At 41.0% G+C, this 18,191-nt stretch overlaps 1 long non-coding RNA gene across 1 annotated transcript; it reads left to right on the forward strand.

Moving 5' to 3' along the window:
* Positions 1-422: 422 nt before the first annotated feature.
* Positions 423-16,861, forward strand: LOC103596742. Its single transcript, XR_551064.1, has 3 exons — positions 423-474; positions 9,262-9,325; positions 16,676-16,861. It is a non-coding gene; the product is annotated as an uncharacterized LOC103596742 (long non-coding RNA).
* Positions 16,862-18,191: the final 1,330 nt, after the last annotated feature.

Raw genomic sequence — 18,191 nt, forward strand, 5'->3', positions numbered from 1 at the left:
TAGCTGTCTCACCGCCACAGGGTACAATGAACATTAGATATTGGATTTGAAATTGCAAGCAGCCATTTCCTGAGGAGGGATGAGGAACAGTGGTTACAGCACATGAGGGGGTGTGACAGTGCCCTTTCGTGCCCAATTGTGGCAAATCGCCACTGGCTACCAATAAGGAGGCAGACATGGCCCTAAACAGGTTTCGTGCATTAGCTCATTTAATTCTCACAACAGCCTTAGGAAGACGGGACTATTATTTACCCCATTTTACAGATGAGGAGATGGAAGTTTAGCGAACGTAAGTGATATCTTCAACATATATTTTTCAGAGATGAGATTTGAACCCAACCTGCCTGCCCTCCGAATCCTATGGCTTTAACCTTGGGTCCATTAAACTACAAGTTGAATGAGTCTTGTCCTCTGCTGAATGACTGAATATTTTCAGCCTGGAAAAATATGACTATGTGGAGACCCAGAGCTGAGGTGAGAACCCAGGCATACTGCCAGCCTTAAAGAGAGTAGAGTGAGGTTACTTTAGGACCAGAAATTTGGAAACTTGGTCAAGCTCTTCAGTGCTTCTGCTAGGGTCAGACAGATGGCGTTTGGATTGCTCTCTGCCTCTTAACAGCTATGTGATCTTAGAGAAGTCAAATAAGCTTTCTGAGCCTCAGTTTCTTATCTGTAACAATGTGATTAGTAAGAGCCCCTGCCCTGCCTACAGTAGAGTTACTTCTGCTGCTCAGCATCCATTGACTCTTCTCCTGGTCAAAGGGTCCCTAATTTCCTTTAAGGTTCTAACTTATTCTTAGTTTGTATGCTTTGGGTGTCCTTGAATGTGACTCAGATCTAGCTAATAAGAGTGTTGCATTACTTTGGCCATAGACATGTGACCTGGTGGGACTCAATGAGATGCAATGGGTCCATAGCCCAGGTTCCCGGGCAACCATTCATTGCTGAGAATGAAACTAACATAGAGGAAGTCAGAGTCAAGAAATAAGGAGAGACTCAGTATCATTTGGGGCCCTGAATCAAGCTTTACCTGAAGCCAGACTTATCCCAGACCTTTTCGGTTAAATGAGTAGTTATGCTTGTGTATTACAACTGAAAATTTCCTAAGCATACTATATAGCCATTGTAAGGGTAAAATATGGTTTTGTATATCAGCAAACACTTAATGAAGTTTCTAACATACATTAAATGCACAATAATATTAGCTATTTTAATTTTTCTCAAAGTCTAACCTTATGCTTTGGGAACTTACCTGTTTTTGTACTTTTCCTTTTTTTATATCTATTTTGACTTCCTTTAGGTTTTAGAAATATTCTTTATTCAACAACTAGTGCTACAGCTAATAAACATGAAAACTTCAGCCTAACTAATAATCACATATATAAATAAAAATGAGATTAACTCTCTGGTTAAAGTGTACAATTGTGTTGTGTTCCTGAAATCAACTTGATAATACTATCAAAATCCTTAAAAATTTCCAATTTGATTCAGAAATTTACTTCTGACACTCTCCCTTACAAGAACTACATAAAATTCAGACAAATATTGTGTGTCACAATATTATTTGTAATAGTGGAAAATTGGAAGAAAAAAATCCAAGTGTTGAACAACAGGGAAATGGTTAAGAAAATTATGAGCCAGTTATAGAACTGAATATCGTATACTCATTAAATAAAGATATTTACAAAGAGTTGTTTATAAAAGGAAATTAACATGCTATACTGCTAAATGAAAAAGGGATATTGAATGTACACATATTATGAATTTAGTCATATAAAATATTTTATTATATTGTATAATGTATACACAGAAAAGAAATGAAAAAAAAAACAAAAACAAAGTATTTGTCAGAGAGACTTGGAGTGCCAGTCATGTGCAATATGTCCTGTAAAAGTTAGAATTTGTTATCTTTTGTATCAGAGTGATGGTTTGGAAAAAAACAAAAACAAAGTATTTGTCAGAGAGACTTGGAGTGCCAGACATGTGCAATATGTCCTGTAAAAGTTAGAATTTGTTATCTTTTGTATCAGAGTGATGGTTTGAGCTGTTCAGATGCATTACAGCTATATCTAGGAAAAATATTTGGGCTGGTGAGCCAGGATCCCAATACAGGCCTGATACATCAGTTTTCCCTGGCAGGGATTTAAAGGAAACAAACTGAAGAACATTTTCCCAGACAGTCAGGGTAAGTGTGAAATTAGGATCCCTCCTATATGGTATTCCACCCACCTGTTTCATTTCCCTCCTTCAGCTTCCACTTAAAAGTGTAACTGTTGATGTACTATTGGTGGGAATGTAAAATGGTATAGCCACTACATAGTGGAATATAGTGTGACAGATCCTCATGAAATTAAAAATTGAATTACCATATGATCCAGCAACTTCACATCTGAATATATACTCTAAAGAATTTAGAGCAGGATCTCAAAGGGCTGTTTGTATGCCCATGTTCATAGCAGCATTATTCACAACAACCAAAAGGTAGAAGCAACCCAGGTGACCATGGATGGATGGCCATGGATGTGGTATATTCTCATATATACATTGGAACATTATTCAGCATTAAAAAGAAAAGAAATTCTGACACATGCTACAACATGGATGAAACTTGAGAACATTATGCTAAGTGAAATAAACCAGATACAAAAGGACAAATATTGTATGATTCTACTTATACTCACATGAGACTCCTAGAGTAGTCAAATTCACAGAGACAGAAAATAAGGTGGTGGTTTCCAGGAGCTAAGGTAAGAGGGGATGGGGAGTTGTTTAATGGGTATAGAGTATCAGTTATGCCAGATGAAAAGTATTTTGAAGATAGATGGTGGTGATGGTTGCAGAAAAACATGGATGTACTTAATACCAGTGAACTGCACACTTAAAAATGGTTAAGATGGGGGGGCTGACCCCATGGCTCACTCGGGAGAGTGCGGTGCTGGGAGTGCAGTGGCGCTCGCGCCGCGGGTTTGGATCCTATATAGGGATGGCCGGTGCGCAGCGCGGTGCGGATGACACCAAGCCAAGGGTTCCGATCCCCTTACTGGTCACAACCCCCCCCCCCAAAAAAAGGTTAAGATAGTACATTTTATGTTATATGTATTTTACCATGATTTTAAAAAATGGAAAAATAAATGTAACTGTTGTATTGGTGGGTTGAGAAACCCCCCAGATGACTATTAGGAGAGGTACGTCCCAGAGGAAGTATCTGTTCTAATACAGGGGTACTTGAAAAAGTTTGTGGTACAATAGAATTCAAAGATAATATGAATCTTCCCATAAATGTTTTAAAATACCCTTGTATTGTAACAAAACCATGTTTTCTGGTTTATTACCATTTAAATTTTTGCAACTGTACTCTCCACAATAACAATAGATACCATTTATTGAGTACCTTTTCTATGTCTGGTACTTTACACATTTTATATAATACAGCATGCTGTGAGTTAGGCATTATTATCACCATTTTGCAAAAGAAGAAACAGGCTCAGGGAGGGTAAATGGCTTGCCCAAAGGCACACAGCAAGTGAATACCAGAGGCAAGGTGTGGACCTTGGCTTCCCAGATTCTGGCTGCATCTCCGTGAGATACTCTGGTCTCTTGCAGGTACCAGGTTCCAACTTGTCTCTATGGCATCAAGCCTTCCAATTCTCCAGGGGATTGGGCTAGAAGTTGCTCCTATGGTCGTCTGTTTAGATCTCCTGCCCTTCCGGTTCACTGCCACAGCAGCTGCCCAAGGGCTAGTTGCTTGGGGCAATGGATTGATGCCATCTTATCTAAGACAGAGGAGGGGCTCTTCTAGGTTTGCTTGCTTCTGCTGCTGAGGGACCAGNCATATATACATTGGAACATTATTCAGCATTAAAAAGAAAAGAAATTCTGACACATGCTACAGCATGGATGAAACTTGAGAACATTATGCTAAGTGAAATAAACCAGATACAAAGGACAAATATTGTATGATTCCACTTATACTCACATGAGACTCCTAGAGTAGTCAAATTCACAGAGACAGAAAATAAGGTGGTGGTTTCCAGGAGCTAAGGTAAGAGGGGATGGGGAATTGTTTAATGGGTATAGAGTATCAGTTATGCCAGATGAAAAGTATTTTGAAGATAGATGGTGGTGATGATTGCAGAAAAACATGGATGTACTTAATACCACTGAACTGCACACTTAAAAATGGTTAAGATGGGGGCGCTGACCCCATGGCTCACTCGGGAGAGTGCGGTGGCACTCGCGCCACGGGTTCGGATCCTATATAAGGATGGCCGGTGCGCAGCGCGGTGCGGATGACACCAAGCCAAGGGTTCCGATCCCCTTACTGGTCACAAAAAACCAAAAAAAAAAAGGTTAAGATAGTACATTTTATGTTATATGTATTTTACCATGATTTAAAAAAATGGAAAAATAAATTTAACTGTTGTATTGGTGGGTTGAGAAACTCCCCAGATAACTATTAGAAGAGGTACGTCCCAGAGAAAGTATCTGTTCTAATACAGGGGTACTTGAAAAAGTTTGTGGTACAATAGAATTGAAAGATAATATGAATCTTCCCATAAATGTTTTAAAATACCCTTGTATTGTAACAAAACCATGTTTTCTGGTTTATTACCATTTAAATTTTTGCAACTGTACTCTCCCCAATAACAATAGATACCATTTATTGAGTACCTTTTCTATGTCTGGTACTTTACACATTTTGTATAATACAGCATGCTGTGAGTTAGGCATTATTATCACCATTTTGCAAAAGAAGAAACAGGCTCAGGGAGGGTAAATGGCTTGCCCAAAGGCACACGGCAAGTGAATACCAGAGGCAAGGTGTGGACCTTGGCTTCCCAAATTCTGGCTGCATCTCCGTGAGATACTCTGGTCTCTTGCAGGTACCAGGTTCCAACTTGTCTCTATGGCATCAAGCCTTCCAATTCTCCAGGGGATTGGGCTAGAAGTTGCTCCTATGGTCATCTGTTTAGATCTCCTGCCCTTCCGGTTCACTGCCACAGCAGCTGCCCAAGGGCTAGTTGCTTGGGGCAATGGATTGATGCCACCTTATCTAAGACAGAGGAGGGGCTCTTCTAGGTTTGCTTGCTTCTGCTGCTGAGGGACCAGGAGGCATTTCCCTGGCTTCTTGATGTTATGTGTGGCTCTGAGTTAAAACAGTTGTCCAGGGTATTCATTCATTCATTCATTCAATAAACATTTATTGAGCTATTACTCTGTGTTAGGTACTGTCTTAGGCACTGGAGATTCAGAGGTGACTAAGGAAGACCACCTGGATCTTATACTGTGGTGGGGGTCAATAATCATATAAACAAAGATACAATTAAAATAATTTCAGGTGGTGGTAAATGCTGATAAGAAAATTAAACATTAAAGAGCAAGTCAGGGTGGAGGTGCTACCGTAGCTTGAGTGATAAGGGGAGAGGGGATTCTGGCTGCATCTCCGTGAGATACTCTGGTCTCTTGCAGGTACCAGGTTCCAACTTGTCTCTATGGCATCAAGCCTTCCAATTCTCCAGGGGATTGGGCTAGAAGTTGCTCCTATGGTCATCTGTTTAGATCTCCTGCCCTTCCGGTTCACTGCCACAGCAGCTGCCCAAGGGCTAGTTGCTTGGGGCAATGGATTGATGCCACCTTATCTAAGACAGAGGAGGGGCTCTTCTAGGTTTGCTTGCTTCTGCTGCTGAGGGACCAGGAGGCATTTCCCTGGCTTCTTGATGTTATGTGTGACTCTGAGTTAAAACAGTTGTCCAGGGTATTCATTCATTCATTCATTCAATAAACATTTATTGAGCTATTACTCTGTGTTAGGTACTGTCTTAGGCACTGGAGATTCAGAGGTGACTAAGGAAGACCACCTGGATCTTATACTGTGGTGGGGGTCAATAATCATATAAACAAAGATACAATTAAAATAATTTCAGGTGGTGGTAAATGCTGATAAGAAAATTAAACATTAAAGAGCAAGTCAGGGTGGAGGTGCTACCGTAGCTTGAGTGATAAGGGGAGAGGGGTTTCTGAAAGGAGAAATGAATCATGAAGTGGAGCCAGCCATATGACTCACTGAAGGCAGAACATTCGAGGCTGAGGAAACAGCAAATGCAAAGACTCTAAGGTTAAAGTGAGCTTTACATGTTCAAACCAGAGAATAGAAGCTGTTTGCCTGGAATGGAGTGAATGACAAGCAGTAGGGGCAGAGGTTGGAGGTGCAGGTGAGGCTTGGTCATCATGAATATTTTGGCCAAGGCAAGGAATTTGGGTTTTATTCAAAGTGCTCCAGGAAGGCATGTTCAAACCAGAGAATAGAAGCTGTTTGCCTGGAATGGAGTGAATGACAAGCAGTAGGGACAGAGGTTGGAGGTGCAGGTGAGGCTTGGTCATCATGAGGCTTGGTCATCATGAATATTTTGGCCAAGGCAAGGAATTTGGGTTTTATTCCAAGTGCTCCAGGAAGTCATTGGAAGTTTCTAAGCCAGGGAGGGGTATTCTTTGATTTATGTCTGGACTGAAGGGGGTCAAGAGTGAAAACAGAGCCACCCAGCTAGGGGGCTATTGCCAGGGTCGAAGGGAGGGATGATGGTGGCTAGGACAGCTTGTCTGGTACACAAGATTCTCTTTCCTTGAAGGACTGTTCCTTCAGAGCAAGCAATTCTGTAGCTTTTCTCCCTTTCCTGCGCCCCTGGAGGCTGGGCAGGACAGGGAAGCCCTCTACTTCAAGCCTGCAGCCCTATCTGCTTCTCATGGGTCCTCATGGTAGTCCACATGAGGGCTATGGTCAAGCTGCCCTCTCTCAAGCTTTTTCAGGCCCTATTGCTGCAGAGCCCAGGAGGATCTGCTACCCAGAGCTGTCCCTCTTGGTCTCTAAGAAGATTTGGGCTTGCCTGTCCACTAGGTCTTTAGGTGCCCACTTTGTCACATGTGCTCAACTCAAGCATGGACATGATGATTAAAAAAAAAAAATCAGTTGCTTAGAAAAAAAAATGCTTCAAAATATTTTTGGACACCAGATAGCTCTTCTTAAACAGAACTTGATGAGTTAAGTGTAAATGAATCAGAAACATGTGCATTGGATTTCTCTTCGCAGGCACTTGGGTTTAAAAATAAAAGGCAGGGGTTAGAGGAACGAGGAAAGAGTGGCTGGGTTTTGCAAAGACCTGAATGAGAACTTCACAGAATGGAGGGCCCCAAACGTGGTGTGATTTTCCCCTGCTCTAATTTCTTTCATCCTCAGACCGTGAGAGCTGCTTGATGTATGTGGCATTCTGCTTCATTTTTCCTTGCAGACACTATGTTCCTGGTATTCCTTGTTTCCTTGCCAAAGCCCTTGTTATGTTGTGGATTAAAACTGTTTCACCAAAGCCATTTTGACTTCAACATCCTAAGAAGTTCACAGACTTTGTTCTCGTGGGATCCAGGCTTGCGATGGCAAGATCTGACTCTATCTTTTAGGCTGTGCTGTGACCCTGTGCAGCTAAGAGAAGACACTATCTTGGCACCATTCAGAAACTCATACAAGCTCCATGATCTTGGGCAAGTCAGCAGTTATAATATCTCAATTTCAGCTTTCTCCTCTGTAAAATGGGGGACACCTCCTTCCTTATCTACTTCCGGAAGTTGTTTGGGAGGCTGTGTAAATTGCAGAGCCCATATAAATAAAATGGCCGATTACAATGAATGTTTCAGAAAGGTTGTAAATGGCTTTGAAATAGTACATTCAACTTATCTGGAAATGAAATGTGGTAGAGGAGACAGAGAAATGAATTCGAGTTCTCTTCTTATCTTTTATGCGGAGGGAGGGTCAGGACATAATCTGAGTTGGAATGAGGTGAAAGAAGAGTTAGAAAACAGCATAGCTTCCTGGCCCTATTACATGGCTGTCATGACTTAGAACCCTAGAGTTTTAGAGCTTGGAGAGCATCTTGGTAATCTCTTTATTTCGCACTTGAGAAATCTGAGGGCAAAGGGAGAATTGACTGTCCTAGGCTGTATAGCTACCTCCTTAAAAACGTCATGATGCCTATGGCTGAGAGAATAAGATACACTATTAGCGGTGGGAATGTCACAAGGTATGGGGTTCGGTTATTTTTAAAGCATTTTCTGAGCATCTTGTATTTTTATTTATTTACTTAGATCTCTAGGGCTTAGCACAGTTCTTGGTATGCAATAGGTACTCCCTAAATATTTGCAGACTGAGAAAATGATCAAAGAGTGCCAGGTAGGAGGGTGAGAAATAGAAAATAAAAAGGAATCATGATTCCTGTCCTGGAGGAGCTTACAGTCTAGCTATGGAAACAAGATGTATATGAAAAAAACTTAAGAGCATTGCAAGTGAGACAAAGTGACATCATGCACATAAGTGCAAGTAGAAGGAAATAAAGTTTTTTGTTTTTTTAAGGAAGACAGATTTTTTAAAGAAAATGGGATAATTCAAAACACATGTTGGTATCCATGTGGTAGACCTGAAGTTTTTCTCGGTCATTAACCCCTCCTTGAGTAAGTGGCCCATGACTCAAGCCAGACCAGTCACTCCAGGATAACACTCTGATTTCTTGGCACAGGATGGGCATATGACCTTGTAAATAGGACCAGCCACAATGCTTCCATGTTACATGGTATACACATAATAGAGAGAGGATCTTTTTTTCCGTTTGGATTATTAGTCTGCAGTTGTACACTTGGAATAGTCAGTGACCTTCTTTCCCAAGATGCAGAGAGACACTGGGAATGATGTCAATGGATAGTCAGAAGTAGAGTCAAGAGAAGGAGAAAGGAGCAGATATAATGATGTAACTTAAGTCCCTGGGTTCATCCATGCCTGAAGGCCAGAGAGACACTGGGAATGATGTCAATGGATAGTCAGAAGTAGAGTCAAGAGAAGGAGAAAGGACCAGATATAATGATGTAACTTAAGTCCCTGGGTTCATCCATGCCTGAAGGCCGTCCTTGTTATGTGAGTCCAGTTACATGAACCAATAAGTTCTTTTTCTCTAAAAGGGTTTCTGTCACTTTTATTCAAAAACATTGAATACAACTGGTAAGGAGCTTGGTAGTCTGTCAGTACTGGGTGGTGAAGCGGTGTGGGTTGATGAAGATGAATGTATGGAAGCCAGTGATGTTTGAAGGGCCTCTTCATCTGGGGAGGAATTTAGGTTTGAGTGCTAAGTCATGAAGAAGAGCGGGCAGTTCCTCTGGTCTTATCTGAGGAGCAAGGAAGGCTACCTTCTTATCACCTCACTGACCCAATATCACCTCTGTCTGCAGACCCCAGTTCCTGAAAGATCCACGACTGGATTCTACCATTTGTATGAAGTCAGAAGATGTCAAGGTACATTTAGTGCAATACTAACTCCTCTAACACATGTAAAAGAGCTGCATATTTATTTTCTTTACTTCAGTACTTTTTAGATTGAACTCTCTGAATACACTCAAAATCTGAAAGAGGCAGTTGGAGTATATAGTAGTTCCTAAACCTCTTTGTTCAAAGACCTCTTTTGTTTGTTTGCTTTACTTTGTTTGGAGAAGAATATCCTAAGAACATTCTTTGATAGGCCTTGGGCTGAGGCATGGTTTCCTAGAAGACCCCTGCACAGTAACATATCACTTAGGAAAAGTAATGCGTCATTTTCATCTTTCCTCCTGTTGGAAAACACTGGCGATACAGAGGTGAGAAGAGTTGGAATGCGTGGTGAAGAGACCATGAACCCAGTGTTGATAGAGGAGGAGGAAAGAGGGGTGGGGGATGAGTTCATAACTAGGCCAAGGGGGGCAACAACAACTCAGTGGAAGAGCAGACCCCAAACTTCTTGGTAACCAACTCAGCAAGCCAGGGAGGTTGTGATGCATCCCTCTTCTAAGTTAAGGAAACACTCTAACACTCTCAAGTTTTGCAGCTCTTATTAGCTACTAAACACGAGTAAAATGATTAATTGGGAGAGACAGAGTTTCTTTTTCTTTTTAACACTGAATACTAAAAAAAAATGGATCACATGGTTCCTTGTATAAGAGACAATGAATAACATAATGGATGATCTTAACAGCGAATTTACAAAAGATGCAGAAACAGTCTCCATATGGCCGATTCATCTATTGACATTCAACAAAAACCAGGGACATAGTATAAAATCACAGCTCTTCGTAGGAAGGTCTGTAGGAACTAAGGTCTTGTAGCCTGACACATGGCTTAAGTGATCTCATTCATACAGGGATAGAAAGGGCTTAAGGTCTCTTGGGAGTGACAGCCAAAAAATTAACCCAGTGGCAACCACCAATGAACACAGAGTAGGTTGTCCCCTTGGCTAACTGCTACTACAGAAAAATGAGAATGGGGTCCCGAGGGAAAGGTATGTAGGGTGATTTTGACAGAAGGGGGAGGGAAAGAAAGGGAAGGCAGGATGGAAAAGCTCAGGTGAAAGCAGAATAAAGACTGGTGATGAGTCAACAGGATGTGTCTTGGAAGCCACAGAATTAGATTAAGACATAGGTAAGACTCTCACAGCCTAATACTGGGCTAGTTCCATGAGGCCTAGCTCTGAGGCCCCAAATCAGAAATTGAAGGAACAATAAAATTGGCCAGAGTTTAAAATGATTATATTTCCAAATAGAAGAGAATTCCAGTACTCAGAGAGTGTTATTTATGACTCAAATACAATTGAAAAATGTCAAATAAATAAATTTCATCCCAAGTTTCATTGTTTACTGATAACAAAAGTTCTCTGTTATGGTTGTTTCAGAGAAGGCCAGTAGCTAGATACTTCTATGACTCAAATACAATTGAAAAATGTCAAATAAATAAATTTCATCCCAAGTTTCATTGTTTGCCGATAACAAAAGTTCTCTGTTATGGTTGTTTCAGAGAAGGCCAGTAGTTAGATACTTTTCAAGGTTATAGCACCTTTTTTGGATGTCTTTCATCAAATACTATGCCTTTAATGGGTTATTTTGCATGTACAGTCCTGCACATGACCTCCCAGCTGTGAATGTCCTATTCAGGTTCCCTATATCTCTACCCACGGCCTAAAACTCTGACTTATTAAACATTGTACCATTTGCTCAAATGTTGGGTTTGGTCTCAGAATATCTATGAATCTTTAATTCACACAAAACCCATGAGCCTATAGAAGCATTTATTACTACTATTTTTAATAATATTAAACTATCATGGAAAGAGAGATTTGGAGCAGAGAAAGATATAAGAGAAACTGTTCAGAATGGCTATGATTTAAATGGGGATATCACAGAAAAATACTAAAAGGTATGTGATGATAGGGGCAGAGCTTGAGGGCTGGAAGGGGGGGAGGCTTGGGGAAGGGTAATGCTGTTTACTCTGAAAAACCAAAGTGGGAGAGGAGAATACATATAGGTTTTACAGATCCCAAACAAGAGGAACCATAGAAAATAGACTGAGTCACAGAAGGGAATTTTGAAGCCATCTTGTTAACAGCAAAAAGTAGTCACTTAAAAATAAGAAAACTGAAGCCCAAGTAGACTGTCATTTTCCTAAGCTCAGATAGTGGCAGAGCTAAGGTTAGAATCTAAACCTCTAGACTCCAAGTTCGGTGCTCTATCTGCCATGCTATGCGGAAGGGCTGGAGTGTGAGAAGAGCCGTTTTGCTATCCTGAGAACTCATTGGCTTTGAGGGGCTGAAGAGCACAAGGGAGATTGGATATGCTTGGGAAATTTCTCCAAATCAACAGATACAGAGGGAAGGAGAATGTACCCAGACTGCAAACTTTTTGAAATTTGCTTCCGGAGTCTTAATGAGCTCCTGAAAAACCAGAGCTGCTGGAAAACACTGAGAATCCTCTAAGTTTGGGAGGTCTGAAAGGCAGAGTAGGCTTACATTGCGTGAAAAATGCTCATGCCAGGCCAGGCAGGCACGCAGCCAGCAGGCCCGGGTGTTCATATTTCAGAAAAAAGACAACAATATCGATGGAATCCTTTCGCAGAGGAAAAGAGGCTCCAGTGTATTGAGTAAGTAGCACAGCTCAGCTTCTTTAGAGACAGGACAAATCTGCTGTGGTCACTTGACCTCATTCTGTGACTTTCCCATCATGGTTTGACCTACATTTACCAACCCTTTCCCCAGAGTGCCCCAGCATCTTTCTGCCACTAGGATTTGGGGACAGCTCCTATAGGAATCTGGGTCTCTGTCACCATCTTTAGTGGGGCTTCAGTATTACCTGGCTGGAGGGGGCAAAAAGACCCCCACAAACACTATCTCTCCTCTTTTCCTTGCTCTCTTTGATCTTTACAAAACATAATGACACACAATGGGCAGCCTCAGAGGTCAGACTTTCATTGTTAGTTTTCTCCTTTAAGGGGTCTTTAGGACTAGAACTGTTGGAAGCCCTTTGGGATGGAGGTTAAGGTACAACAGCAGGTATCAGAGGGACTATGACAAATGAGAATGGTGTCAGGAGAGACTTGTTCAAATAAACAGTTGGATGCTTGGAAGTACGACCTGAAGACCTCAGATCTTTCCCCTCTGTTCCCCGCCCCCCTCAAAAACAGAAGATTAAGTTTGCTGTGAACACGAGCTGATGAAAAGAATTCAAATAGTGCTTTGAATAGGACTCCAGTCAGACCCACAGGAGAGCTACAAATTGCTTTTGGAGACACCCGTCTCCCTTTACAGAAAGTTAGCATAAAGCCCACATATCTTCTTTCTATAAGGTACTAACTTGTAAATTAACCTTTAATGGTGTATAAATGATGTTCTGAAAGAACTGCTTATGCAGCTATATTTATGATCTAGAAAATTGCAAATATTTACAAGATTATAGGTGTTAATGGTCTGTCAAAAATGTTTGTATATTGTACATACATTAAACCCCGGTTTCAGACCACCCTGGTATAAAAGACCACCACTCTCTAGTCCCATATAGTGTTTCACTTTGATTCCATATATGCCAATCCCTATAATTAGCCTGCTCCCTAATATAGATCAAGTCCGCTTTATAGGGAATTCTCCCGATAGTTTTCATTTAGTTTAAATCCAGTACCCAGGCTGCCTATGTAAACTGTTTGCTAAATGGCCCAGGATGGCCAATCGATCTTATGTCAGCAATGGCCTGTGAATGTGTCCGTCTTGTTTCTGAGTGGCCCCCACTGTAGGGCTTAAGTGCCCCTTGTTTGATTGCTTTCCGGAAATAAAATGAAGCATACATGCATGCTCCTGTGATTCGGCCTCTCTGCTAATGTTTGGTCACTGGAGTATTAAAATGTACATAAGCTGCAGACATAATTCATCTCAAAGAGCTGCTTATTGTTGCAACAGCACCTTAACTATGGTGCTTCACAATAGAAAAGGACATCAGACAAAGGGGGAAAATCTCCTCTCTCCTGTAATTGTTAATCCTATTGGGCTGTTTCTCTGAACTATCTTGCTGTTCCCTGAGGGGGTGTGGCAGGAAGAAAATAAAAAGGTCACAGGTTGTTTTGAAATGGTTCTTCCATCTTAGTTTATTATCTCATTTGCACATATTCATTAATGTCAAACTGTTTCCATGGCTGTCTCAAGATGATCAGTCTCCTGAGGCATTTGCCAGAGCTGTGTCTGTCTGCTTTGCAGGAATTTATAGAGCAAGCTTATTTTCAAAAGCTTCAAAAGGAACTGCCTTCCCACCTACTCCCACAAAAACATGCAGGAATATGGTCTCTGAAGTCCTGATGTGAAGAGAGTAACTTCTGAATTTCTATATAAATTTCCAAATAATCAGTCCCTCCCACTCCATCCACGCTGCCCCCCAACCCCCCCAAAAAAGTCCCACCAAAAACCAAAAAACCAGAGCAGGGAAATAATAAAATCAATTTTCCCATGAGTCCTTTAACAAGCCCTGATGATACACACTTAATTTTCTTAAAAATAAAATAGGTGTTTGGGTGGCCACGACGGATTGAAACCATTGAAATTGCTTCACAGGTCTTAAATGAACCAGGCCGGATGGCTTCAGGCCCCAAATGAGAAGCAGAATGCCCCCAGATGGAAGAGACAGATTGACGGATTGAAACCATTGAAATTGCTTCACAGGTCTTAAATGAACCAGGCCGGATGGCTTCAAGCCCCAAATGAGAAGCAGAATGCCCCCAGATGGAAGAGACAGATTGGTGGCCACTCTAAGGAATCGGAAACTGTTGGAGAGAGAGTAGCCCCCATCCTCTTCAGTCTCTCTCTGAGATGATTCTCAGAGCTACCAAGCCTTTCGACCTGCCTAGTTTTGGAAAAGAGTTGTTAAAATGATATTAGTATTCTTAGAGGGCTTGGACCTAGAGAATTCCATTGGAACTGTTCTGGAAATCTCTCCATTTTGAAATGCCTTTCAGATTCCTCAGCCTAATGACTCCCCTTCTGGGATCCTGGCCCTTGAGGACCCAGGCAGGGAGAAATGGGCTTCTTGAAGATATTCTCAACATGTCAGAAACACTTACTGGAGTTTTAGAGCTAACTGGGTTCAGACTGCAAACAGGAGCTAGAATATATTTTCTTTCTTTTAACTCAAATGCTATCAACTGAATGTGTTTATGTTGGTTTTCTTACAGTGGCAGTTTTTGATGAATAACAAAATAAGGAAGCTATTTCTCAATAACTGCATTTATCGTATAGACAATATCATTTAAAATATAGTATCTGGGAGGAGGAGAAGATAACAATGAAAAGTGGGGAGGCACTGGCTTAGGGATGGGACTCTGTGCAGGCTACTGAGCACCAGATCACAGCTTCTTTTATTCAGGTGCCAAATGAGGGAACTGAAAAGTGAATGCAACATGCAGATCCTATTTAGGGATAGATTCCACTCTCTGTTCAATTACCTTCTATGTTTATCTAGGAAAACAAATGGCTGAACAGCCAAATGTACTATAATTGTGAGTTCTCAAAAGAAAGGAATTAAAGTCAGCCTTCTGTGGTTCTCTTTTGTGCAGAAGAAGCCAGTATTAAAATTAGGAAGCCACCCAAGCACTAGGAGGTGAGACTGGGCCCTGGCTGTTCCCTAGTGTTGTTGAGGAGGGAGGTGACTGGTGTAGTCACACAAACAGCCATGCCTCTATGTGCCTGACGAGGCTGGCAGGGTCTGGGAGAGATTCATCAATTGTTTCAAACTCTTTTTTTTTTTTTTAACATTATGGGTTTGGCAAAAACCCAGACATACTTTACCAAGTACTTTTTTCCTTCATTTTTAAATCCCATGTGTATTTCAAATGCAATCCGTATGTTACTGATTCATTTACACTTAACTCATCAAAAATGCTGGTTGGGATGAATTAGTTGATGCCCAAGGAGAAGTATGGTCCTCTTTCAAAGGAGATGTTAGAAACCTTTTCCCCACCCCAACCCCATTTGCCAAATGAAGTTCAAAGTGAATCAGCACCCCCGCCCCATCCCATCACCACCACCAATTTTTAATAACATTAAAAAGGGCAATTCCAAGGAGCACGAAATTTAGGGAAATTCTTCATTCCACTCTCCCTCATTTAAAAATGTTGTGTATTTTAAGCGAAATCTAATCCATATGCTTCTGATTCATTTACACTTAAATCATTAAAATGTTGTTTTGAACAAGCCACTTGGTGAACAGAAATGAATATGAGCCTTATTTTATTATTATTTCTTCAAGCTCTTTTCTGCAAAACAGGAAGTCACATTGGGAAAGCCAACTATCCAAAAGTTTAAATTTGGTATGATGATTCTTAAGCCACCATGGTTTAGATAAATCTATTTTTGCCTATCCTCACACATGGATCCCAGTGTAGCTCTGTGCTTAAAGGGCAGATGTATGCTCCTAATTGCATGTAATCAGCTAAATTGCATCTGCAAGTAAGTTACTTCCTTTGAGTAATTTGAACAAAGATTTTGTGTGTGTGTGTGTGTGTGTGTGTGTGTGTTTTCGGGGGGGATGATACCACTACTTCCTTTGAGTAATTTGAACAAAGATTTTGTGTGTGTGTGTGTGTGTGTGTGTGTGTGTGTGTGTGTGTTTTGGGGGGGGATGATACCAACAAGTAAGTTACTTCCTTTGAGTAATTTGAACAAAGATTTTGTGTGTGTGTGTGTGTGTGTGTGTGTGTGTTTTCGGGGGGGATGATACCACATATTTTGGACCCTAAAGATACCTGGTAGAACATTATTGGAAAAGGAACTACATGCTGAGAAACAGAAGAGAATTGACCTGAAACTGTTTATATATTTGCCACAAGCATTAATGGGAAACACATGGAATATAGTTTTCTTTAATTAGTCCTACTTAAAGACTACTACATAAGGTCATTGAACCAGTGTCATCATGCTCAGTGACAAACTAGAAGGGTGAGTCATTGCTGTCTCCTTTTCTTCTGTGTCCTCTGTGATAGCAGATGCCAGTGAACTTCCCTCTCTTTCTTATCCTTTTTGATTCCCTTTCCTGAATTTCACAGTAGCTCATGGTATAAATTCTACTGGGAACACCTCCCTCCCCAACTCTTTCATCTTATAGAGGAAGAAACAGAAGTCTAAGACTTTTGCAGGAACTAGGACATAGAAAATTGAACTCCCAAAGTCAGGCACCTTCACCACTCTGCCTTAATAGTAGTTACCAAAACTCAAATGCCTATATACAGAGATTTAGCACATCATGTACATTAATCTCTTCCAATCCTTATGACAGTCCCAATGTAGTAAGTGTTATTGCTCTTATTTTTCAGATGCGGAAATGGTGATTTTAAGCTAAGTCACAGAGTTCAGAAAGAAGAGCCGAATGAGCTGTAGTGTGGGTCTCACACCAAAGGAGCGTCGCCGAGTGATTAATAGTGAGGACTGTGCAGTGCTTTCGAATCCTGCTTTCACCGTTCAATAGTTGGTAATTTGGAGCCTGTTCCTTAACCTGGCTGAGTCTTTATTCCCTCAAAATTGGGGATAATAATAGTACCTATACAACAGAGCTGTTGTGAAGATTACCTAAGATACTCCATGTCACAGCCTTTAGATATAATAAGCACTCAACAAATCATAGCTTATATTCTTCTGCTCCTCTATACAGACACCCTATATCTCTAATACCTTGGAAATTTCATCAGGACAACGGAACATCCCTACCATTTTATGAATAAAGAGGCGAGTAGTATCTGCTGCAAGCCAGATAATTTGTGTATGTCCTGAAGTACTGTCTCTCTGCCAGCCCCTTATTCCAAGTCCTGCCCAGTGGTGAACAGGCTCCACATGCACATGGCACTGTGGCAGAAGCACATGGTGTCAGCATCTTCCCCACAACAGGGAACTCCAAAAATACCCTCCCATCCTGTGGAAATGTGAAAGCAAAATGGATACAATTTAGAGGGAAATAATAGCATTACAGCAACCATTTATTGATGTTGCTATTATTTTCACATCTGTAGCTTAGTATTGTCCATCATGTACATTAATCTCTTCCAATCCTTATGACAGTCCCAATGTAGTAAGTGTTATTGCTCTTATTTTTCAGATGCGGAAATGGTGATTTTAAGCTAAGTCACAGAGTTCAGAAAGAAGAGCCGAATGAGCTGTAGTGTGGGTCTCACACCAAAGGAGCGTCGCCGAGTGATTAATAGTGAGGACTGTGCAGTGCTTTCGAATCCTGCTTTCACCGTTCAATAGTTGGTAATTTGGAGCCTGTTCCTTAACCTGGCTGAGTCTTTATTCCCTCAAAATTGAGGATAATAATAGTACCTATACAACAGAGCTGTTGTGAAGATTACCTAAGATACTCCATGTCACAGCCTTTAGATATAATAAGCACTCAACAAATCATAGCTTATATTCTTCTGCTCCTCTATACAGACACCCTATATCTCTAATACCTTGGAAATTTCATCAGGACAACGGAACATCCCTACCATTTTATGAATAAAGAGGCGAGTAGTATCTGTTGCAAGCCAGATAATTTGTGTATGTCCTGAAGTCCTGTCTCTCTGCCAGCGCCTTATTCCAAGTCCTGCCCAGTGGTGAACAGGCTCCACATGCACATGGCACCGTGGCAGAAGCACATGGTGTCAGCATCTTCCCCACAACAGGGAACTCCAAAAATACCCTCCCATCCTGTGGAAATGTGAAAGCAAAATGGTTACAATTTAGAGGGAAATAATAGCATTACAGCAACCATTTATTGATGTTGCTATTATTTTCACATCTGTAGCTTAGTATTGTCCTTAAAATATGGTATTTTAAGCAGTAGTAGTGCATCAA

This window comes from Galeopterus variegatus, unplaced genomic scaffold, assembly GCF_000696425.1.
Source record: "Galeopterus variegatus unplaced genomic scaffold, G_variegatus-3.0.2 Scaffold2095, whole genome shotgun sequence".
NCBI lineage: Eukaryota > Metazoa > Chordata > Mammalia > Dermoptera > Cynocephalidae > Galeopterus > Galeopterus variegatus.